The sequence below is a fragment of the Aquarana catesbeiana genome, linkage group LG10, assembly GCF_042186555.1.
Source record: "Aquarana catesbeiana isolate 2022-GZ linkage group LG10, ASM4218655v1, whole genome shotgun sequence".
Classification (NCBI taxonomy): Eukaryota; Metazoa; Chordata; class Amphibia; order Anura; family Ranidae; genus Aquarana; species Aquarana catesbeiana.
In genome coordinates this window covers 97,215,561-97,241,859 of record NC_133333.1, presented here as the reverse complement: position 1 = coordinate 97,241,859, position 26,299 = coordinate 97,215,561, and positions in this window count along the sequence as shown.

Genomic DNA, 26,299 nt, shown 5'->3' with positions numbered 1-26,299 from the left:
AAAAGAGGTGTTGTCTGAAGGAGGATGCTTTTTGAAATAATGAGTGTAAGACCCACCACCAAGATCCCGCTTACGTGCTCCTAGATGAGGGTGATGAGTAGTAGAGTTGTTTTTCTTAGAAGAAGGCTGTGAAGAAAGCAGAGAGGAGTCAGATTCTGTATCATCATCTGTGGTATATGGTACATTTCCTTGATTTTTCAAAGTACGATATCTTATTCTAGACCCTTTATTTTGAGAGGGCAATTGCCAGTGATATGCAAAGCCATCCATAAAAGCCAATCTGTCTTTAGAAAGTTTATTTTGTTTCTTACAAATGATATCTCTAGTGATTCTGGTGACAAAATCTTTAATATCTTGCCATCGCTTTATATATGAGGCATGGGTTTTAATGCTCTCATTAGAAGATTGTAGCAGTACAATCTCTTGATCAAGTGTGGTCAGCTCAGATTGATATTGGGAGATGAGAAGTTTCATCAAATTAGTACTACAGGTCGTGAGTGCATTTTCCCATGCTACCTTAAACTCAGGGGTTGTAGTCTGGAGTGAAGGATATATTTGTATCCTAAGTCCCAGAGGGCTTATATTTTCCCGGACATACTTGTTTAGAAATTCTATATGCCAATATAGGTTGGCCTTCTTTTTGAGAAGGCGTTTCATTTTCGCCATATACTGATTGATTCCGATTTCTTGTTCTGTGTCAACATTACAATTAGTTTGAATTTCTGACATATATCCCGTCCATGCTGTGCCTACAAAGTCCATAGGTCACCCCTTCCAGACTATCCAATCAGATCTAATGAAAGAAAATAAAAAAAAGGGGAGAAAATTATAAATTTGAGAGGAAGATATGATATGTTCACTGGTAAGAAAAAAGGTTTTATTATTCACAACCACTAAATGGGCCCGGGTGCTACCACCCTAATCAATCAATGCAAAGCTAGGGATGTATCGTAACACGGAGTGGCACCGTGGATACACCAAAAATACCTGTGCCGCGTCCTACAATTACGTATTCAAAAAACGAGTAGGGGGGACTTTTGGACTTTTTAGGCACAACTACATAAACATTCTATAAAAAAGATTTTATTCAGTTAGAAAATTACATAACAACAAAATTGATTAAAAACCACAATTCATGTATATATATATTTTAGGGCGGTAGCTATACAACACCATCTAAGTACATAATTCTTAGCCACAATATATACTGTCTGGCTCTTGAAGAAGCGTTAAGACACGCGAAACATGTCGAGCATCGAATATCCATATGACATGAAATAATTGATTGCGGATTTGCTATCTGGCCATCTCCTCGGACTGACTGTTACTTGGGATGCTGATCCAGATGTCCGAAGAATTATGTACTTAGATGGTAGTTGTGCCTAAAAAGTCCAAAAGTCCCCCCTGCTCGTTTTTTGAATACGTAATTGTAGGACGCGGCACAGGTATTTTTGGTGTATCCATGGTGCCACTCCGTGTTACGATACATCCCTAGCTTTGCACTACTCACGGCTATAATGAATTGTCGGGTCTCAGCAATACAGATAAAAGTCATTGAAAAAAAAACGGCATGGGGGTCCCCCCAAAAATCCATACCAGGCCCTTTGGGTCTGGTATGAATATTAAGGGGAACCCCGAATCAAAATTAAAAAAAAAATTGCATGGGGGTCCCCCAAATTCCATACCAGGCCCTTCAGGTCTGGTATGGATATTAAGGGGAACCCTGTGCCAAAATTTTCAAAAAATGGTGTGGGGGACCCCCCAAAAATCCATACCAGACTCTTATCCAAGCACACAACCTGGCAGGCTGCAGGAAAAGAGGGGAGGACGAGAGAGAGTGCCCCCCCTCCTGAACCGCACCAGGCCACATGCCCTCAACATGGGGAGGGTGCTTTGGGGTAGCCCCCCCCACAAGGGCCTCATCCCCACAACCCTTACTCGGTGGTTGTGGGGGTCTGCAGGCGGGGGGCTTATCGGATTCTGGAGCCCCCTTTAACAAGGGGACCCCCAGATCCTGGCCCCCCCTGTTTGAAATGGTAACAGGTACATTGCACCCCTACCATTTCACAAAAAAGTGTCAAAATGTTAAAAAAACGCAAGACACATCTTGGGACAAGTCCTTTATTAAAATATAAAAAAATAAAAATGTCCCACGAAGTCCATTCATCTTCTCTCGCCTCCATGGGGGGCACCCGCCGTAATGACCGTCCTCTCAGATGACAGTTCTTTTATAACTGAGAGCTGGGTGACACGGTGATGTACCCAGGTGACCCCACCCCCCTTTGATGCATGGAGACTTCCCAATGGCTTCCCCATGGTGTCAGAGGGGGGCCCCTCTCTGATGCCACGGGGAAGCCAAGGACTTGTCCCAAGATGTGTCTTGTGGTTTTTTAACATTTTGACACCTTTTTTGTGAAATGACAGGGGTACAATGTATCCGTTACCATTTCAAACGGGGGGAGGGCGGGATCTGGGGGTCCCCTTGTTAAAGGGGGCTTCTAGATTCCGATAAGCCCCTTGTCCGCAGACCCCCACAACTACCGGGCAAGGTTTGTGGGGATGAGGCTCTTGTCCCCATCAACATGGAGACAAGGTGCTTTGGGGGGCTACCCCAAAGCACCCTCCCCATTTTGAGGCATGTGGCCTGGTACAGTTCAGGAGGGGGCCGCTCTCTCATCCCCCCCTCTTTTCCTTACGGCCTGCCAGGTTGCGTGCTCGGATGCCCCATTGTTGTGATAAAAACTGGATGTATATATTAAAAAAGGTTATTATGTTATTATTTTGTTAATTATGGAGATTAATATATTTGGTTAATAAAATGGCTGCTATGGCCAATTCACTCCATCTAAGTGCTGTGTGGTCATTAGAGGGAGGGATGGGGTTAGTGGATAGCAGGATAAGCCATAGTTAATACCATAGTCATGGCTATTACTAAGCTTCACCATTCTTATGAGCGTACCCTGGCTGCCTGGAATGGACAAATTAATAACTTTGATTCTCTTTGGAAATCCTGGTCTACTTGGATTGCTGATTGATTTTGCAACACACACTGTATCTAAAACTGTTATGGATCATATTGTAATGTAGGATTTGGTGAATTGTGGTACCAACAGCTGTGCTAATCTTTGTACTCCTTTGCTCTATCAAACTTTATTATTACTGTTACTATCATATGTGTATCCTCCAAGGGCGGTGTGTTTGTATCTTGCCTAAAACCCAATAAAGAGTTAATGATATAAAAAAAATTGCTGCACAGCTTATAAGCCTGTTTGCACAAGCCACTATTTCTGAGAAGGAAGAGGGTAAGCAGATTACAATAATAGATTACTAAACCCAAAACCAAAAGTTTAATATATTGCAGCTTACTAATCATTAGATGTGGTGGCTGCATTACTTTTCTGTTTAAGGCTTTTTTTCTTCTGTTATCACCTGGTGATCTGGCCAGTAACACACCTCCCATTTTAGAGTGCCTCCACTCACTGGATGAAGGAGCACAGGGGCACTTTTGGACAGCAGCATTTTCAGTCTGGGGAGAGTGGAGTGTTAGCTGTACTAGCAGATTTAAGCACACTAACAAATAGAAGCCAAACTCCAACTAAAATTTCATAAGCAGTTACAGCAAACAGTTTTTCCTTTTGGGATAAAGGTTTTACATAAATAAAAGCTGATCATTATAAGCACTCCTGTCAGTGTCAAATGGTTTGTTTCATCCCTGTAAATGATACGTCTGCAAAGAAGCTTGTTCTGAAAAACAATAGACTTACTGGTTGGGTTACCAGGTGAAAATAAAAGCAAGAAGCCCTAAAAAAAAGAAAACTAATGCAGCCATCATATCTAAGAATCGGTAAGCTGCAGTATAATAAATGTTTGCTTTTGGGGTTAATACTACTTGAAGAGAGAAACATTTTTACAGATTTGCAGTGCAGATTTTTAAACCTATTGGACTGCTAGTTTTGAGGGAGAGAGCAAGCTAAGTGCATCTATAAATAACCCAACACTTCATATTCCTGATATTTGCCTGCTGTACCATGTACTTTATGATAATGTATCCTGTTCTCTTTGTATTGTATCCTTTGTGTGAAATCCCTGGTGTTCCTGCCAGTCCCTATGCTTTCCTATTAAAAACTGACCACACTAAGCAGGAGAGTACATCATGGTCAGTTCTCTAGCTATGCTGGAAACTCAGTGTGCTCTCTTCCAATAATCAGACTTGTCCTGACACCCCCCCCCCACCCACACTGCAAAGCCATTCACTGGGAAGCTAAATGTGCTGCTGCTTTTCCTCCCCTTAGCTCTTATGCAGTTGAGAACACAGGGAAGAGAGGGAATTTGATCACTTATAAAAAAGGGAAAAAAGGTATTTATAATGTTTTTTTTTTTTTTATATACAGTATATACAAAAATGTTTTTCCTTTCATTTCTATTTTAAACTAAATGGGTTGTTTTATAAGGGTATTTTTTACACTCACTTTAAAGTGAGAGCAGGGAGATTGTATCTGGAAATAACACATTTCTGTTCTTTTGTCTTACATTTTAAAGAATTGCACCGCAGCTTTTACAACTATTTGAATAGGCAGCTATTTTTTTAGGGAGAGAGCAGGTAGATTTCATCCAGAAATATGAATCTAGACTGTAGCTCTTCTGAAATAAAATATAAAAAGTGTACAGATTTACTGCACAAAATATAACACAGAGGAAAGAACCGACACCCCAGTAAATCAGCAAGAATGGTTCTCATTTAATTTAAAATAGTGGAGTACAACTGATTAAAATAGCTTTTGTTTTCATTATTATTTAGGATTTATATAGTGCCAACAGTTTTTGCAGTGCTTTACAATATAAAGTGGGAGAGTAAGATTACAACACAGTTCAATACAGAAGGAATAGAAGGGTCCTGCTCATGGAGCTTACAATCTAAAGGGAGGGTGGACTCTAGGTGGACTATCAGCTGGACCAAGGATAACGTTTGGATAAACTGTGCTTATTTACAACTAGTGCTGAATTACCAGAATTCGCCTTGCCTTAAAGTGATTGTAAAGCCTCACTGTAAAAAAAAAAAAAAAAAATAACAAACATGATATACTTACCTCCTCTGTGCAGTTGGTTTTGCACAGAGCAGCCCGGATCCTCCTTTTCTCGGATGCCTCTTCGCTGCTCCTGGCCCCTTCCTCCTGACGATTGCCCCCATAGACCAGCAGCTTGCTATGGGGGCACCCAAGTCAAAGCTCCATATGTCCATTCAGACATGAAGCCCCAACCCGCCCCCACCCCCTCTCTCTCCTGATTGGCTAACTGACTTTGATTGACAGTCGCAGGAGCCAATGGCACCATGGCTGTGCCCCAGCCAATCAGGAGGAGAGTCCTTTCGCTGTTTGGACATTCATCAAACAGCCGAACAAACGGGTGCTTCGACCGTTTGTTTGGCCCCCTGAACTGACCACAATGCATTGCGGCGCTGAGCAGTACATTGCAAGCCCTGATTAGCTGAAGTAGTGAAAGCTTCAGCCAATGAGGACACAGAGCATTGTCCGAGTCAGGATTGGACACTGTCATCATGACTTTATCCAATCATGGCTCATTCCCGCCCCACAGTATAAAAGTATTCTTTCAATGGCAGCTATTTTCAGTGTGATTTTCGGCATGGAGAGAGATAGAACAGGGCTCTGTTCAGTGCTATTAGTTAGTTAGTGTGCTATACTGTGCTATTTTGCTTCAATTGTTAGTGTAGAATATTAATTCAGTGTCAGTCTAGGGATAGCATGAGTGTAGTGAGGAGGACCATCATTCAGCTTTGCATAGCATGCAGCTAGAGTAAGAACAGCTCAGATAGTTTCACTGCAGTGTAGTGAGACCGTGTCATTCATACATACATTAGTGTAGAGTAGAGACAGCTCATATAGTTGTAGTGTAGTGAGACCATGTCAGTAATCTTGACATAGTGAATAGTGTATAGCTAGAGTAGGGACAGTTCAGATACCGTCTATATGATTGCGTTACTGCCAGTTTAAAGCCATTTACTTCTGTGTGCGTTACTGACAGTGTAACGCCATTTACTTCTGTGTGCGTTACCGACAGTGTAACGCCATTTACTTCTGGGTGCATTACTGCCAGTTTAACGCCATATCGTTTTGAGTGCATTACTGCCAATTTAACGCCATATAGTTCTGTGTGTATTACTGCCAGTTTAACAACATCATATTGTTTTGTGTGCGTTACTGCCAGTTTAACGCCATATAGTTCTGTGTGCATTACGGCCAGTTTAACAACATATAGTTCTGTGCGTCACTGTATGTTTGGCACATTATATTGCAGTATATTATAGTGTATCCATGGAGTGTGTCTGTGTAGTGTGAGTACTCAAATTAAAGTGCACCAAACACCTCTTTACATTAATTAAAGTGCATCTACGTACAGATTTCAACTTCTTCTTTACATTTGCTTATAAGCACCGCCCCCTCTCTCCTAATAATGTCTGGGAGGACAACAACAAGAGGTAGACATTCTCTTGGCACTGTAAGGGGGCCAGCAAAAAATTTGTCCACAGGCAAAGGTGGACGTGGTGATCAGTCCTCAGGCAGAGCATCATTTCCTCTGTTTAGTGAGTTTGCCTGTGCTATCCAGCATGCTTTCAGAATGGGCATTCAGTGCTGCAGGAGGTTCCGTTACTGATCATAGAACACATCTGTCCACAGACTCCGTGGACCGTTTGACTTTTATAAAAATGAATCAGTCCTGGATTACCAGCTATGAAGCCCCTAATGCAGATGTCACTGATTAGGTCTTTTTGGGATGTGGAATCTGTGTGGGACTTTGAGGCTGTTCAATTATTTCATCTGGAAGAATGTTTTTGGTATAGGTCTCATGGGAGCAATTAACACCCAAAGACCAATTTTTCAGAACCTGTTTGACAGGTGCATATCATTGTAATTTTTTACAGCAAGGCCAATTCTTGCTTTCATCAAGAGTATCTCTATAGGTTGACGGTGGGAAGGCTCGACCAACACCCAAAGACCAATTTTTACGCACCCGTTACTCTATCCAAACTCAAAGTAACACCAGAATGTATCCAAAAAATCTCTAATCTTGTTACCAGTGCACTACATTGTGGCCTCATCATACACAATGGCTCCCCAGCTGTTGCTGAGCAAAATAAAGGCAGCTTGCAGGGAAAATATCATTTTTTGGCTTTATAAATGCAATTATTGCTGCAGCAGATTCTAGACATGGTACAGATCTGCCACCTTACAGGTAGACTAAGGGACCCCCAGGAACTCTATATTGGAAGGAATTTTTCATTTTTATGCTTTCACTTTAAAAATAAAAAAAAATCACTGCTCATTTAAAAATGACGTTTTTCTCAACCTTTTTTTATTCATACATGTCCCCCAGGTCAGGACCCGAGCCCCCCTAACCATTGTATACCCAATTACTTGCATATAAGCCTTCAAATGGGCATGTTTGATTTTTGACGTTCGGGTCCCATTGACTTTAATGGGGTTTGTTATTCGGGTCTGAACTTTCACTGTGTTCGAAGGTTCTGGTGCGAACCGAACAGGGGTCCATTCGGCCCATCCCTACCTAGTACCAGCAGCTGTGGATAGCTGAAGGGACTGCAGTGTTGCTTCACCTGCTGCACAACATATCATCCTTTATTAGGGGACAATTTCAGAGGAAGAAAGCAGGTATGTTTCAGCCAGCTGAAGAGAGCAGGTATATTTCAGCCAGAAATATTAAATGATGCTGTATTTTCTTCTTAGAAACTAACTACAATTGCATAGATTTTCTGCACATAATTACATTTTTTTTTTCAATTTTTAATGGAAGGCAATTTCAGAGGAAGAGAGTAGGCATTTTTCAGCCAGAATTATTCAATTACACTATACAGTATTCTTTCTGAGACACTTTATAAAAATTGTATAGATTTGCTGCACAGATCTCATCTTTTTTAATAGAATGTGATTCCAGATGAAGACAGCAGGCATATTTGAGCCATAACTATTAACTTACACTAAACGTGCTCTGAGACAGAATATAAAAATTGTTCATATTTGCTGCACAGACTCACATTCCTTATTATTAGAAAGTTTTTTTAATAGGAGGTGACTGTACAGGGAGAGAGCAGGTGGAATCCATCTGTAATTAAAAAAATGAAATTGTATTCTTCTTGTGTTGTACGGATTATCTGCGCAGTTTTTAAACATGCATTATAGGCCACACATTCAGAAGTAGAGAGTAAGACTAAGCAGGTTATATTCAAGGAACCACTGTTAGGCTACACTATTTTAACCACTTCAGCCCCGGAAGGTTTACCCCTCTTCATGACCAGGCCATTTTTTGCAATATTGCACTGTTATTTTAACTGACAATTGTGTGGTCATGCAACGCTGTACCCAAATAAAATTGATGTCCTTTTTGTCCCACAAATAGAGCTTTCTTTTGGTGGTATTTGATCACCTTTGCAGTTTTTATTTTTTGCGCTATAACCAAAAAAATACTGACAATTTAAAAAAAAAAAACATCTTTTTTACTTAATGCTATAAAACATACCCAATAAAAAAATGTAAAAAAACACATTTATTCATTAATTTAGGCCAATATGTATTCTGCTACATGTTTTGGTAAAAAAAATCCCAACAAGCGCATGTTGATTGGTTTGCGCAAAAGTTATAGTGTCTGCATACTATGGGATACATTTATGGAATTTTTATTTTTTTTTTGCTGTTTTTACCAGTAATGTTGGAGATTAGCGATTTTTAGTGGGACTGCAACATCTGACACTAAGTGACAATTTTTTGGGGACCAGTGACACCAATACAGTGATCACTGCACTAATGACACTGGCAGGGAAGGTGTAACCTCGGGGTGATCAAAGGGTTAAATGTGCTCCTAGGAAGTACTTTCTAACTGGGGGGTGGTACTTTGACTGGGGGAAGACAGATATCCATGTTCTTGCTTAGAACACAAAAGCTCCATCTTCCCCTCTCACAGAATGGGGGTCTGCCTTGTTTACATAGGCAGAGCGCCATTCTGCTTCACCTCAGAATGATCCAATCACAGCGGGAGCAGGTCGGCGGCGGTGCACGCCCCCCCAGATCCAGTGCACAAAATCACATACAGGTACATGATTCCACGCAGGAGGGCCGCCCTGCTGCAGTATATCTGTGTGGGGCAGTCCAGAAGTGGTTAAAGAGACTATATCCATGAAAATTTGGGATCAAGGCAATGCTCTCAGATTGGCCAGAACATTTGATACAAACAGCATGATGTGCTTACTGAGGAAAAGAATGCACAACCATTATTGATCTCCTTTTTTAATGCTGATGCAACACAAACATTATTGCCAATGCAGAATGTACCCTGAAGAAAAAAATTGCTGTTGAAGCATTCATTTTTGAGCATTCTAATGGCCCGTACATATGATCTGAATATCGTACGACAGATCGTACGAACTTTTTAATAGTCGCAAGTAGAAATTGAATAGGTAACTAAAATCACGAAAATTCTCGTACGACAGAAAATTAAATAGGAAGTGATGTCATGTGTTGTAATATATTTGTATTGTATTACTGACTAAACGAAAATGGTACGATCTGGTATCATACAAGGAAAATTTTCGTGCTTGTCCGATCTAATAATATCGGATGAACTGTCGTGCTTGGCTCTCGAAAGTAGTGTACACACGATCCTAAAATCGTATAATTCTTCCTCGGACGTCAGTTTTGTACGATATAGTTTTGAAGGACTCGACATTAGTGTGGAAGGACTCGACTCCAACACAAATATTCATGCAGAGCACAGAACTGACTCCAGAAAAAAATGCTACATTTTTTCAAATATAAAACAGATTTTTTAAAGATTGTGCCAGATTAAAAGTGCTGTTGGAATGGAGTACAGCAATAGGGCTAGCTAAAGATAATGGTGGTGGATCTACAGTGGTGGCTGGCGATGGTTGCAGTGTCAGACCAGCAGCAGTAGAAGGAGGTGATAATGGTGGCAGGATGTGTTCTAGGGGATAGGAGATGGAATGGTGGCAGGAAGTGTTACTTGTTTAATGCTTGCAGCTGGGAATGTAAAAACATCTGCAGAAGAGACTTGAAAGTTATAGCTTATCCAGCTTTACACAAGTTAGTCAGTATACTGTGTCTAGGGACAGACTGGCTATTTTTCTGTAACAAAGACCCCACTAAATTTACTTTTATAAAGCATCCTGAATGTACAGAAGCCCAGAAGCTCAACTGCATACCAAGAAAGCTTTTGCCAGTGTGCCATCCTTGTCACTCAGTCTGCTAGTGGGTCATTTGTTTTGAAGGTTGAAACATCAACACTTGACCCCATATGATTTAGGTGCTGCCTATAGCTGGAGGCAGACAGCCTTGGGTTTTGAGTACTGAATAATTGCTTGAAATTCTTGCTTAGGGTATACTGACAGTCTCTACAAAGAACGTTAACAGGCTCCTCTGCAACATATCCTCCAGGTTTTTAACATTTTTCTCTTGTGATGGCAAGATGAGCTTTGCAACTTTCCCATTTATAAAATGGATCCAAAATGATGGCTAACTGGTAATATTTCCTCACCATTATGGTTACCTCCTTAAATGATGTCAACTCTTCTCTACTCTTAGCTCCCCCCCACTGCCTCCACCCACTATCTTACTTACGGACCAGGAGATTGCCAGTTATTTAAAAAAACAAAATCGTCACAATTCATGATGGGATATCCAGTGTCCATCTTTCTCCTCCAACTAACATTCCAGGTCCAACACCGCACTCAATACTTTCCTCCTTCGACCCTGTTACCACTGAGGAAGTTGTCAAACTCCTTTCCATGGCCCACCTCACCACCTATCCCCTGGAGACTGACTCCTTGTCATTGCTATAACCCCCATCCTGCTCTATGCTTAACTCTCAAATCCTCATCTTCAACCTCTCCCTTTCCACGGGCACCTTCCCCGTCTCACTCAAACATGCACCGGTTACCCTCATACTTAAAAAATCCTCACTGGACCCAACCTGTTTGAATAACTTACAACCCATCTCCCTGCTCCTGTTTTCCTCCAAGCTTCTTGAATGCCTTGTCCATAATCGTATGAGATGCTATCTGACTGACAACAACCTTTTTGATCATCTACAGTCTGGCTTCCGCTGACAACATTTCACTGAAACTGCCCTACTAAAACTCACTAACGACTTACAAACTGTCAAAACCAACAGCCTTTACTCCATACTCATAGTCTTAGACCTCTCTGCTGCCTTTGACACAGTAGATCACCCACTGCCCCTCAATAAACGCCACTCCCTTGGCCTCCATGACTCTGCTCTTTCCCAGTTCTCCTTTTACCTATCTCAGCACACTTTCAGCGTCACATACAACACCATCTCCTCTGCTCCTCTTCCTCTTTCTGTTGGGGTAGCCCAAGGCTCTGTACTTGGGCCCCTCCTATTCCCTCTTTATACCTCTTCCTTGGGCCAGTTGATAACCTCCAATGGCTTCCAAAACTACCTCTATGTCGACAATATCCAGATCTATCTCTCCACTCCCCAGTTCATCCCCTTGGTCTCCTCACCCATCACAAATTTACTAAGCGACATATCAGGATGGATGTCACACCACTTCCTGAAACTCAAGCTTTCTAAAACTGAGCCTTTAATATTTCCTCCTCACTGATAACTCCCACCATGACTTTACCATTGAGATCAACAGCATAACCATTATTCCCTCCACACATGTCAGGGTGCTAGGTGTAGTCCTAGACTCTGACCTCTCTTTCGGGCCCCACATCCAATCACTGACTAAATCTTGCTGCCTTAACCTCCGCAAAATTTCCAGAATCTGCCCCTGTCTGACTAATGATACTACAAAACAACATATTCATTCCTTGGTTATATTTCACTTTGACTACTGCAACTCCCGCCCCACTGGCCTACCTTTACACAGGATATTCCCCCTTCAGTCTATTATGAATGCTGCTGCTAGATTCATACACCTAACTAACCGATCCATGACTGCTGCCTCTCTCTGCCAATCCCTTCCCTGGTTTCCACTATGCTAACGCGTAAAAATTTAAAATGACCTTTTGTATCACCTCCTCCTTCCTTTAGAATATAAGCTCCACTGCAGGGCCCCTCCTATTTCTTCTGTAATGAACTATGTTGTAATTGTACTGTCACTGTTACTACTACTACTACTACTACTACTAATAATAATATTAGGGTACATATGCCCTAAATAGGGAACCAATCACATTTGCGGAAAAAAAAACAGTTCCGCTGAGCCTGCCCTCATGCCATACTTGCACAGGTACTCCTTTTTAACCTGCTAATGCATGTGAAGCTGCTGCACATGGAGTTGGAGGTTATCGATTTGTCACTGTCCAGAAGTTTCAGTATATATGGTTGAACCACCAGATCCAGTGGCCATACTGCATCTATCCCAGCCACCAGCAAAGTTACCTTGTGAGCTGTAAACATGATTAACATCCCTGGCCATGCTTTCTCTACCACATGTGATGTGGGTCAAGTTAGCCTTCCTGCTGACGTGACTAATGACATGGAGACATGATGGTGGAGGACAGGGATGACTTTGAGTGAAAAATAGGTGTTTAGGAAGATCACAGAATTGGACTGACTCCACCAGCTGGAATAGGAGTAGCTGTAATTTTTCCAACCTGGCATTAAGATGCAGGGTATGGGGTGGCTGGATGCATTTTTTTCTTTTGTTCCAGCAGCAGGGGAAGATTCAAATTCCTGTTCAATATTAAAGCTGGAGTTGGAGTTGGTGGGGTTTTCAGAATGAGAGTGAGATGTTGCTTCATGGACATAGGTTGCTGCAGCTTATGCTTGCCTTTACTTTGTGTGGCTTATGCTGATCCTCTTTTTCACTGAAAGTACCACTAGGTAAGCCTCTTACACCCCTTGAAAGACTTACATCCCAGTCACTTGAAGCTCCAGATAGGGCATCTTGTTTATTGGGGAGAGATAGAAAGGAAACAGCAGGAAGGAGGAATGTGGCCCCTTTTTTGCTGACTTGTTGCTCTGCTGCCACCAAGCTTTGTGGCGAGTAGTCATGTGTCTTTTCATACATGTGGTACCCAAAAGACAGATTGAATTCACGTGCTTGAGATGCTGTTCGCAGAGACTGAAAATGGCTACAGTGCTGTCTGGAGCATGTGTTGAAAAAAAAAAAAACACACAGCTGAGCTAAGGAGAATAGACCTGGGAAAGCTGTGTCCTGCACCCATGCAGCAGTTCCATTTGTTGGTTAGGGTGTCTGCTCCCTCCACTCCTATGTGAGCTGCCCCTGGATCACATCCTACTTAAGCTGCCTGGGAAAAAGAGGAGGAGGCTAAAGAAGGCTTGATTAGACATGCCACACCCTCCTCCACATGCTCTGGCTATATAGCACACCCACTGCCAGGAAGAGAAGGCACATGCCCTGCTTCTTGGTGCTGTTCCTTGACCACTGCTTTGGCCTGTGGATACAGAATCTGCTCACCCCCTAATAGCTGGATGGAAACAACCTTCTCTTTAGGCCTCCCAGACAAGGTGGTAATGGGTAACTGACCTGTTTTATTAACAGCTATAGTAAAAGAGCTGAATGAGACTGTGACGCTTTGCTGCACTTGACATTGTGGTGCTTTTGTAGACTAAATGGCATTACAATAGTATGTGGTGCTGTGCTGTGAACAATGAGCAGATTTTACTGTGTCACTGATATCTTCATGCTGCTGCTGATGATCCCATAAATTAGGAGACAAACAAAATGAAACTAAAAAAAAAAACTTCACAAAACAAAAAAAATGCCATTAATTAAAAAAATAAACTCAAAACACCAACACTAAAACATAAAAGCAAAAAAACAACAAAAAAGGGGGCATCAGAAACGGAACAGACAATCGTTACATTTAAGTCATGTACCCAGGAGCAGATACAAAAAACCCTGTTGAATGTGGCTAGACTTCACATTTCCACTATACGGAAATCAGAGACCTCCGATGATGGGAGATGGCTCTTTAAAATAATAGGTTTCAGGAAAGTGGAAGATTTAACTGCTTCCTTTAACTACCTGTTTACCAAGGTACATTAACAAATGTTCTGGTAGTCAAAGGCTGAAAACAAGCTCATGTCTGCAGCAGCTGTTAACTTTTTTGTTCAGCTGGCTCAAAGCATTTATGTAAAAGTGATCACTTTTATGGGATTGTGAAGGTACCACCTCCAACTCCAGCCATGACTCTCAGGCACTCCTGCTTTCAGGGTGACAAGTGGGGAAAATCCAATCTGATCTGTGATAGATGAACCCGTAAGCACTCTGCAGCTCTGAACATTTTCGGGTTCAGACCTGTCAGAACTGCTGAGATGCCAGGTAAACAGCCAATCAAGCACAATTTTGTGTATAGGGGAGACACTAATAGGCAGCTGATGACTCCATGTCATCTGTTATCACATAGGGGGCTTGTTAGCCCCCTTTAGATAGCAATACAGTTAAAAATGTAATTTATTAAAATAAATTAAAATAGTAAAACAAAAAATTTAAAAACACCCTTGCCACTCTGTGCACACAAATACATGTGCACAGAGTGGCAAAGCTGCACAACAGCTGAGCTGAGCAATATATATTAGGTATCAACACAAATATCAGAGTGAAAGCAATACCTTTAGAGCCATGACTCTAAACCGACCACCTGTAAAGGTTTTTAAAGCATCATTTATTACCAGTTTTAGGTACATACGGTAGTTTTTCACAATTACAGTACTTTTAGTGTATTTTTTACTGCAAATATAGATTTAATGTGCAGTTATGCAAATATTATGCAACATAGAAAACTGCAACTGCCATAATTTTATACAGGGCCTCTTCTTCCAGAAAATATATAATTGTTTGGGGGTTTTAAGTAATTTTCTAGCAAAAATGCAGGTCATGACATGAAAAAAATGTAAAAAAATGCTTTTGTATAGACATGGTTAAAGTCAGGAGGACAGATTCAGATGGTTATCTTCTATTGGATGAAGTTCTCCTAATCGCAGGAGTACAGACCCACAATCTCAACAAAGTGATGGTGCTCATTGTCATTAAAGCATTATTCTAAACTGTGGAAATTAAAGTGCAGACCCTATCCACTACTACTACTGTACCTGTATCTTTCTTTAGTCACTTTACCCTTTTCTTCATCTACAAGCTTAACTTCTCTAAATACTACATAAAAGCTAATGTAGAATAATTAGTGTATAAAATATACTTACAAACACAGTCATATCATGACGGTGTCAGCGATATACACACGGTCATGACTGTGACCGTGTGTATTGAAAGTAGATGAGAAAATCCGGACAGCCGCACTCCAGGAAGATATGATTCAAAAACTGTTTATTGTAAATTCAGGAGCATATAGCATACAAGACACTGTGGCAGAAGGTACAGGCAATCAGCTAACGCGTTTCGCACCTATGCTGGGTGCTTACTCATAGCCGTGTGTATAGCTGTGACCGTGTGTATATTGTTAAAATGGGCTTTGCACCATCACTCTGTGTTTATAATCTGTGTAAATGCATCTTTTGTCATCATTAATAAAGAATTAAAAAAAATATATAAAGACTTACCCAAATCCATAACGGTGTTCCTTTAACCATTTCCCGCCCGGTCAATAGCATATTGACGTCCGGGAAGTGGTTGCGTTATCCTGACTGGATGTCATATGACGTCCAGCAGGATAACATGCCGGCGCGTGCCCACGGGAGCGCGCAGCGCGGCGATCGGCGGCGGCGTGTGTCCCTCGGACACAGCGCTTCCCCGATCTAGGTAAACAGCCAGTTCTATTGGCTGTTTACCCCGTGATCGGCTGTGTCAAATTCACAGCCGATCACCTGTCACAATAAACTCGGCGGCGCGCTCCCTGCGCGCCGCCGAAAGCATCCAGTGTAGTGATCGAGGAAGGCGAGTGTCCCATGGACACAGCGCTTCCCCGATCGGTAAACAGCCAATGAAATTGGCTGTTTACCAGGTGACCGGCTGTGTCCAATCACAGCCTGTCACAAATGTAAACAAAAAAGTTGCTGTTACTATTTGATCCCTGCTCTCTCCTCACACACCGATCGTGAGAGGAAAGAGCAGAGATCAGTGAGTGAATCAGTGTCTGTCTGACATTACTGTTATTACTGTACTGTGCACAACACGGCCCCCCCCAATAAAGAGGACCTGTCACGCAGCCCAGCCAATCAGCCCATCTGTCAATCAGCCCATCTGTCAGTCAGCCCATCTGTCAATCAGCCCATCTGTCATTCAGCCCATCTGTCAACCAGCCCATCTGTCACAGGCCCACCGCCATCGGTACCGCCACACAGGCTACCAGTACCGCCATCGGTACCGCCACACAGGCTACCAGTACCGCCATCGGTACCACCACCAGTAACGCCACTAGTACCTCCATCAGGCCCACCATCTATACTGCCACACAGGCCGCTACCAGTATCACCACTAGTGCCGCCATCGGTACCACCACCACCCGTACCACCGTCAGTACCGCCATCGGTGCCACCACCACCCATACCACCACCTGTACCACCATCACCACCTGTACCGCCACCACCACCCGTACCGCCATTGGTACCACCACCACCTGTACCGCCACCACCACCTGTACCGCCACCACCACCCGTACCGCCACCGGTACTGCCACCACCACCTATACCGCCACTGGTACCACAATCACCACCTGTACCGCCACCACCACCTGTACCGCCATCGGTACCACCACCACCCGTACCGCCACCGGTACCGCCACCACCACCACCCGTACCTCCATCGGTACCACCACCCATACCGCCATCTGTACCACCACACAGGCCCGCCAATAAGAATTGCCATAATGTCACAAAGGGTTTACACACCTGAGGAGGCATATGAGATTCTTGCCATGTCGGATGATGGGAGCAGCGGGGAGCTCACATCATCTGGTTCGGAATACGAGCCAGTGGAGGATAGTGGATCAGAGTCCGAGTCCGCGGAGGAAACCGTCCCTCCCAAAAGATTGAGATCAGGACCAAGATCAGGAGATCTGCCCACCACCAGCAGCGCCAGACCCCAGGAAGAGGAGCCCAGTACAAGCACTGGAATTACCACCAGCAGCGCCAGACCCCAGGAGCAGTAAGAGGAGCCCAGTACAAGCACTGGAATTACCCGCCCAACCCGAAGAACCCCGCCCCAGTCCTACCTTCCCAATGCCCTGGCAAACCCCTTATGGTTGCCTGCCAACTCAAGACCTGCTATCATCCCCCCTTTCACCGCACAGCCAGGTGTGCAGCCCGACACTACGAATTTTTCTGAATTTGATTATTTTTCTTTATTTTTCCCCCAAGATTTTCTACAGGATATGGTGGATCAAACTAATTTATATGCATCCCAATTTATTGCTGCCAACCCCAATTCTTCCTACGCCCGCATGTTCCAGTGGCGATGTGTCACACTGGATGAATTTTAAATGTTTTTGGGCCTAACATTCAATATGGGGCTTACAAAAAAGAATGAAGCCCATGCATATTGGTCCACCCACCCCATCCAACACATGCCCATATATTCCGCTGTCATGTCCAGGACAAGATACGACATGATTATGCGTTTTCTCCACTTCAGTGACAATTCCCAGTGCCCTCCCCGAGATCATCCCAACCATGACAAATTGTTCAAGATACGCCCCCTAATCAATTCCTTTTCCCAGCGATTCAGAGAAGTTTTCATCCCAGACCAAAAAATTTGTGTGGACGAGTCCCTCATACATTTCACTGGCCGACTGCACTTCAAGCAGTATATACCAAGCAAGAGATCCAGGTATGGGGTGAAGTTAAATAAATGATGCGATCGAGCCACTAGATATGTCTTCACATTCCGGATCTACGAAGGCAAAGATTCCCAGTTCCAGCCCCATGATTGCCCCACATATATTGGAACCAGTGGAAAAATTGTCTGGGAGCTGGCATACCCCCTATTCGACAAAGGATACCATTTATATGTCGACAACTACTATACCAGCCTGCCCCTTTTTCGTCACCTTTATAATAAAAAAACCCTGGCCTGTGGTACCTTCAAAAAAAACCGTAAGGGATTCCCAAAAAATCTGCTAGCAAAAAAATTAAGAAAGGGAGAATCGGCATTCATGAGGAACGAGGAGGTGTTGGCCATGAAGTGGAGGGACAAGAAAGATGTCCACATGCTCTCTACCATCCACAATGACACCGTGGTGGAGATCCAAAGAAGACGCGGCCCCATTGTAAAGCCCGAATGTGTCCACGACTACAATATGGGGGGGTGGATTTAAACGATCAGATGCTACAGCCCTACTTATCAAACAGAAAGTCCCGTTACTAGTACAAGAAAGTTGCCTTTCACCTTTTTCACATGGCCCTTTTTAATTCGTTTGTCTGCTACCAAAAAGCAACTCAAAACCAAGTCACCTACCTCAAGTATTTTGAATCGATCGTCACTGCCCTCATTTACCCACAAGGTCCCGCCCCAGGAAGCATTCGCTCAGATGCTGTGAGAAGACTTCACGAGCAACACCTTCCCTATAGCATTCCCCCCACAGAATCTGGAAGAAGACGCCAAAAAAAATGCCGTGTATGCAGCAGAGGAGGAGTAAGAAGAGATTCCAGCTATTATTGTCCCCAATGTCCCTCCCAACCTGGCCTGTGCATCGGAGATTGCTTCAGAAATTATCATGCATTTATCCAATATTAGTTCCCTGTATTATTACCAGACTGCCATTTCCCCATTTGCCTGCTACAATGTTAATTAACTGACCCTGGCCTGTTTACCGACGATGTTTTTGCTTGCCGTTTCTGCACGTTTCTGACTTGCATGTGTACCAACCTCAGCCTGTTTACCGACGATGCCTCTGCCTTCCAATTTAAACCACATTTCTGACTTGCACGTGTACCAACCTCAGCCTGTTTACCGACGATGCCTCTGCCTGCCGATTTAAACCACGTTTCTGACTTCCACGTGTACCGACCTTGGCCTGTTAATCGACCATGTTTTTGCCTGCCACTTGGACTGATCTTTTGGCCATCTACTTTAGTACACAGGGGTCTCACATATGTGAGGGGCTTCAGAATAGCGTTCTGAGTAGAGAAAACCAGTTTTTCGTTTTCTGTGCTCCCAGAACAGGGTCTGGTTGCCCGGAGGCTTCAAAGCGATTTGGGTGGGAGAAGCCTCTACCCCTGTCCCCCTGGCCCTAAGCTTGATGGTCCTTTCTGCTGCCCGGACCAATACTTTGGCTGTGCTGACCATATTGCTGCCTGTAAAGACCCATGACATTATGGACCATGTTTCTTCCTGCTGTTTGGACCAATACTTTGGCTGTGTTGACCATATATCTGCCTGCTGCCTCTACTGATTTTGGACAGTATTTCTGCTGGGACACCTCTGCCTGCTACCTGGACCTGTGCTCTGTCTGTGCTCTGGCTGTGCTCTGGCTGTGCTTTGGCTGTGCTTTGGCTGTGCTCTAGCTGTGCTCTGGCTGTGCTGACAGTATCTCTGCCTGTATGAACTATGGACAGTATTCCTGCCTGCTGCCTGGATGATTGCTTTTGCTGTCGCTGACCTCATTCCTGCCTGCTGCCTGGACCGATGCTCTCCTCTGTGGACCACTGCATTTCTAAAACCACAGGTAATCTTTTGTTATTTGGTATGTACCTGCTATGTGTTAGAAATATGAAGGGCCTGCAAAAATGTGATCGGTAGTCAGAAAATGATATGTGTAATTAATGCTGCTAGAATGCCTGGAGGTGCTACTTGGATTTTGGGCCTCTGTATGTGGCCAGGCTGTGTAAAAGTCTCAAACATGTGGTATCGCCATACTCAGGAGGAGTAGCAGAATGTATTTTGGGGTGTCATTTTTGCTATGTACATGCTATGCATTATAAATATCTTATAAATGGACAACTTTGTGTAAAAAAAATGCATTTTCATTTTTTTCCACATTTTCCAAAAACTTCTGGAAAAAAATGAACCGTTCAAAAGACTCATTATGCCTCATAGATTATACGTTGGGGTGTGTGCTTTCCAAAATGGGGTCATTTTGTGGACAATTCAATTGTCCTGGTGCTCCAGTGCCTTCAAAAGTGTAATAGGTGGTTGAGAAAGGATATGTGCAATTTATGCTTGTAAAACACATGAAAGTGCTACTTCAGTGTTGGCCCTTTGTATGTGGCCAGGCTGTGTAAAAGTCTCACACATGTGGTATCGCTATACTCAGGAGGAGTAGAGGAATGCATTTTGGGGTGTCATTTTTGCTATGTACATGCTATGTGTTAGAAATATCTTATAAATGGACAACTTTGTGTAAAAAAAAATGCATTTTCATTTTTTTTTCACTTTTTTCAAAACCTTCTGGAAAAAAATGAACCCTTCAAAAGACTCATTATGCCTCACAGATTATACGTTGGGGTGTGTGCTTTCCAAAATGGGGTCATTTTGTGGACAATTCCATTGTTCTGGTGCTCCAGGGCCTTCAAAACTGTAATAGGTGGTTGAGAAAGGATATGTGCAATTTATGCTTGTAAAACACATGAAAGTGCTACTTCAATGTTGGGCCTTTGTATGTGGCCAGGCTGTGTAAAAGCCTCACACATGTGGTATCGCCATACTCAAGAGGAGTAGAGGAATGCATTTTGGGGTGTCATTTTTGCTATGTACATGCTATGTGTTAGAAATATCTTATAAATGGACAACTTTGTGTAAAAAAAATGCATTTTCATTTTTTTTCCACATTTTCCAAAAACTTCTGGAAAAAAATGAACCGTTCAAAAGACTCATTATGCCTCATAGATTATACGTTGGGGTGTGTGCTTTCCAAAATGGGGTCATTTTGTGGATAATTCAATTGTCCTGGCGCTCCAGCGCCTTCAAAAGTGTAATAGGTGGTTGAGAAAGCATATGTGCAATTTATGCTTGTAGAACGCCTGAAAGTGCTACTTCAGTGTTGGCCCTTTGTATGTGGCCAGGCTGTGTAAAAGTCTCACACATGTGATATCACTATACTCAAGAGGAGTAGAGGAATGCATTTTGGGGTGTCATTTTTGCTATGTACATGCTATGTGTTAGAAATATCTTATAAATGGACAACTTTGTGTAAAAAAAATGCATTTTCATTTTTTTTCACTTTTTTCAAAACCTTCTGGAAAAAAATGAACCCTTCAAAAGACTCATTATGCCTCACAGATTATACGTTGGGGTGTGTGCTTTCCAAAATGGGGTCATTTTGTGGATAATTCCATTGTTCTGGTGCTCCAGGGCCTTCAAAACTGTAATAGGTGGTTGAGAAAGGATATGTGCAATTTATGCTTGTAAAACGCATGAAAGTGCTACTTCAATGTTGGGCCTTTGTATGTGGCCAGGCTGTGTAAAAGCCTCACACATGTTGTATCGCCGTACTCAGGAGGAGTAGAGGAATGCATTTTGGGGTGTCATTTTTGCTATATACATGCTATGTGTTAGAAATATCTTATAAATGGACAACTTTGTGTAAAAAAATGCATTTTCATTTTTTTTCCACATTTTCCAAAAACTTCTGGAAAATAATGAACCGTTCAAAAGACTCATTATGCCTCATAGATTATACGTTGGGGTGTGTGCTTTCCAAAATGGGGTCATTTTTTGGACAATTCAATTGTCCTGGTGCTCCAGGACCTTCAAAAGTGTAATAGGTGGTTGAGAAAGGATATGTGCAATTTATGCTTGTAAAACGCATGAAAGTGCTACTTCAGTGTTGGTCCTTTGTATGTGGCCAGGCTGTGTAAAAGTCTCACACATGTGGTATCACTATACTCACGAGGAGTAGCAGAATGTATTTTGGGGTGTAGTTGCAATTATGCATATGCTGTGTGAGAGAAATAACCTGTTAATATGACCAGTTTGTGTAAAAAAAAAAAAAAAATCTTAATTTTCCCAAGAATTGTGGGAAAAAATTACAGCTTCAAAAAACTCACCATGCCTCTTAGTAAATACATTGGACTGTCTACTTTCCAAAAAAAGGGTCATTTGGGGGGTATTTGTACTTTCCTGGCTTGTTAGTGTCTCAAGAAATGAGATAGGCCTTCAGGTGAGATAGTACATCAGTTGTGATCAATTTTCAGTGATTGGCACCATAGTTTGTAGACTCTATAACTTTCACAAAGACCAAATAATATACATTAATTTGGGTTATTTTTACCAAAGATATGTAGCAGTATACATTTTGGCACAAATTTATGAAGAAAAATGACTTGTTTGCAAAATTTTACAATAGAAACTAAAAAAAAGTACGTTTTTTTCAAAATTTTCGCAGTTTTTTTGCTTATATCGCAAAAAATGAAAAACCCAGTGGTGATTAAATACCACCAAAAGAAAGCTCTATTTGTGAGAAGAAAATGATAAACATTTTGTTTGGATACAGTGTAGCATGACTGAGTAATTGTCATTCAATGTGTGAGAGCGCTGAAAGCTGAAAATTGGTCTGGGCGGGAAGGTGCATAAGTGCCTGGTATTGAAGTGGTTAAACAAATGTGTTTTCTTTACTTTATTACATTTATATAAGAATTGTTGACATTACACATTCAATTCATTCACTGTAAAATGGTCTTACCATTACAGCAGATGTGATAGTAACAGTTCTCTTTTAACATTTATGCTAGGAAAGAACTACACTTCTTTTAAAGAGGATCTCTGTCAGGCTTTCCTAAAATACAATACAGTTGCAACTTAATACCTTTAACCACTCGAGAAGCAGAACACATTAGAATGACTAGGCTGCTGTTAGCATTTCTCTATCACTCTAGCAAGTTATTCCTCTTTTACTACAGAAATATATCTTTAGTGGGCTTCCACTCTGTAAGAAAAATGGGATTTTTCTACCCTGTATTTTCACCAGATGCCTTAAAGAAAAGGTTGGACAATTCTCCCCAAAACATGCGTGCTCTATATTGGTGTCCGTTTATGAAGCAGTGAAATCTATTCACTGCTTCATTCTCCGGCATTCACAGTGAAGAATCTTCTCCTCTGTGTGCCAGTTTATGAAGCGGTGTAGATCGCTTCACCTTTGGAGGAGTGAAGTGATCTACAAATGCTTCAAACAGTGGAGAACGTCCCCTGATACTGGAATCTCGTGAGACTTTACGAGATTACAGCACCAGATGTCAGTTTATCAAGCAGTGATAAATTATCACTGCTCAACGGCGTGGATTAATGTTAATAAAATAATGTGTCCCCCTACATTATACACATATGTATACACACACACACACTATATATACATGTATATACACACACATTATATGTATATATGTATAAATATGTATACACATAAATATGACAGGGGGACATGCTTACAGTGTTGGGGGGTCTGAACGAGGCATAAGGAAGTTAAAAATCTTCCTCCTTCCCTCTCAGATCCCCCCAGATTTCCTCTTCACTCCCCGATTCACCACCTCTGAGCTGGTGAACCTGGGAGTGTGAATTCTGACTCAGATCGCCAGTGAAGCGGTGAGATCACCGCTTCATAAACTGGCCGTTACTGTGTCATTCAATGAGGATTCTCCGTGTGTAGAGATAATCGGCGGGAGAACAAGTTCAAACATGTTCTCCCCCGATTATCACTGTTTCATAAACTGTTTATGGACTGTGATCAGCGGTGATCCTCGGGATCACCACTGATCACTGCTTCATAAACGGACACCTCTATCTGTTATCTAGCAACTCCAATTCTGTATCATTGCAAAATTCTACCTTCCTTTATTCTGGAGATGTTAATAGCTTGGGTTAACTCTGTATATACCACAGCTGTTCAGTTACTGAAGAGTTTATTCCCAGTAGGCTGGGTCATGAAAACCATTAAATATCTCAAGTGATTATCTGAAAGGGTCCTTGGATTTCTGTTGTTTTGACTGGGAATCTGGATCTGTCCTGGGCCCAAGACCACGAGGGAAGTTGCAAAGTTGTTTACTGTTATCAAGACCTAATTTAAAGTGATTATAAACCCTTACATAAACCCACTAAACAGACTATTCTCAGGTGATACACAGAGATTAAAGAAATCCTACTACATAAGTTGTGTCTGTCTATCTGCAGTCTTCTCTTTCCAAAATCCATTTAAAGTCCAGAATTTATAAGCTCACACAGCTCACAGGAACAGAGCTGAGGCTATTAATCTTCTGGAGGTCCCTCCCCTGTCACCTTTTTTCTCTTGGTGTCAGGAAATCTTGTCAGAAGTGATTAATGCTGATGGCAGAGGAACAAAGCAGCAGGCAGAAATTACACTTAATACTTTTAATTCAGACAAATACACATTATAGAACAATATGCTTTGTTAATATTTCATATTTGAGATTTACAGCCACTTTAAGATGTTCATTTTGAGTGACAATATACTGTGCCTGGGGACATTAAAGTAACACAAGAACCTCCACTGGTCTTTGCTGAAGTTTTGGTGCAAAGAAAATACACAGGCACAGTTTGGAAGCGAGATGGTGGATTGGAGAAAGTATGCTCCGGGTGTTGCTTTTGGCCTGAATGAGTCCAAGCCTGTACTGACTGACACCAGTGTGCGGTACATACCAAAAGGCAGTCTTGCCCTGTATATGGCTGGAGGCTATGAGGCCTTGGGACTGATCTGCGGGAAGTGTTCCAGTCTGGCCACGCATCTGAGGCCTTGGATCATATGTGGACATGTGGGAACAACTGCTTGAAGTAGTCTTGCCAGCACAACCTCCGCGGACACTGCAGACAGATTGGGACAAGAACATCGCTATCATGGCTGTTACATACCTAAGGGTGAGCCCGAATTGTAGAGGGTGGTTTCTTTTATGCCTCCGACTCGAGGCCCCTGATAGAGAAGACAGGAGTGCAGGAGTGAGGAGTGGTACGAGTGTATGGCAGGATCAACAGCAGATGTATCAGATGGCCAGCACAGCAGACAGGATGGTTTAGAAGACAGGCACTGCAGACTGGACAGCTCAGCAGACAGGACCAGCAGACTGGATGGATCAGCAGACAGGGATGTCTCAGCAGACAAGCCTAGCAGACTGGATGGATCAGCAGACAAGGGAGCAGACTGGATGGCTCAGCTGACAAGTCCAGCAGAACGAATGGATCAGCAGACAGGTAAGGCAAACCGGGACTGGAGCTGGATGGCTTCAGTAGGTAAGTATAGCAGACTGGAGGAGAGTCTTGGAACATCAGGCAGGCAGGGTCAGTAATCAGGCTGGCAAACAGAGGTACAAGAGGAGCAGGCAGAATAATCGTCAAACAAGCCAAGGGTCAGATGCAGGCGGATAACAGGAACAGTCTCAAAACAAGCCGGGTCAAACAGGAGCAGATACTGTATTTTCAGGGAACACATACACAGAGCTGCAGAGCAAACAGCAACGTTACCTATGTCAGACAGGTTTAAATAACCCGCCCCGTTCCCATGTGCGCACATGCGCGTGCGCCCACAATCGCGCACCAATAGGTCTAATTTGCCTGTTACTGGCAGGATCTTCCTGACACTGGCTGGGAGTGATATCAAGAGTCCATCTGCCATCACCTGAGTCATGCCGGAAGCTGCTTTCCCTGTCTCTACGACTGCCCCAGGACCCAGCGCTCCGGTCACTCCTAGAGGCCACGGTTGGGCCCACCGGCTCACTTTGATGTAGGAGCCACCAGGGAAAAAGACACCGGAGTTGGGTAAACCTGCAAGGGGTGAATGCAGTGTGCCTGTAGGAGAGGTGATACCTGTGGCCAGTAAGGGAGACAACATGGTTGTGCCAGTTAAAGCCAGTGCCAAGCACAACTATCTCCCGGCCAAAGAGTGTTCCACCATAACCAATTCAGACATCCCCTCTGATGGATTATCTGAACTGTTCTCGGACACTCTATCTTGGACAGGAAAGTGGAGAGAAAGTGATGAGGAGCAAATGTATGAAATAGAGCAGGATGAAATTCCCATTGGTACTGCTGCTAGTATAAAGATTGAACTGTCTACCAATGCAGCTCCATCAGTACGCATTATCAGGTCCTTTGAAGAGTGTCGTTGGGCCCGATGGGTCCCCAAGGGTCACACTACTAAGCCAAAACCAGATGACAAACCCAATGTTGTTGCTGGGTACCCAGTTCCTGTGTGCTCCAGATGCGCGGGTCCTACCAGGGTATGGAGACCCTAAGACCCTGCCTAGGCTGTCCAAATTGCAGAGAATCATTATAAAGAAAGTGGCTGAGGAGTATAGGTACCTGTATCCTTACATACCGGCTCACCTAGAAGAGGAAATTCTGGATAAAGAGACCCAATGGGTAGACGAA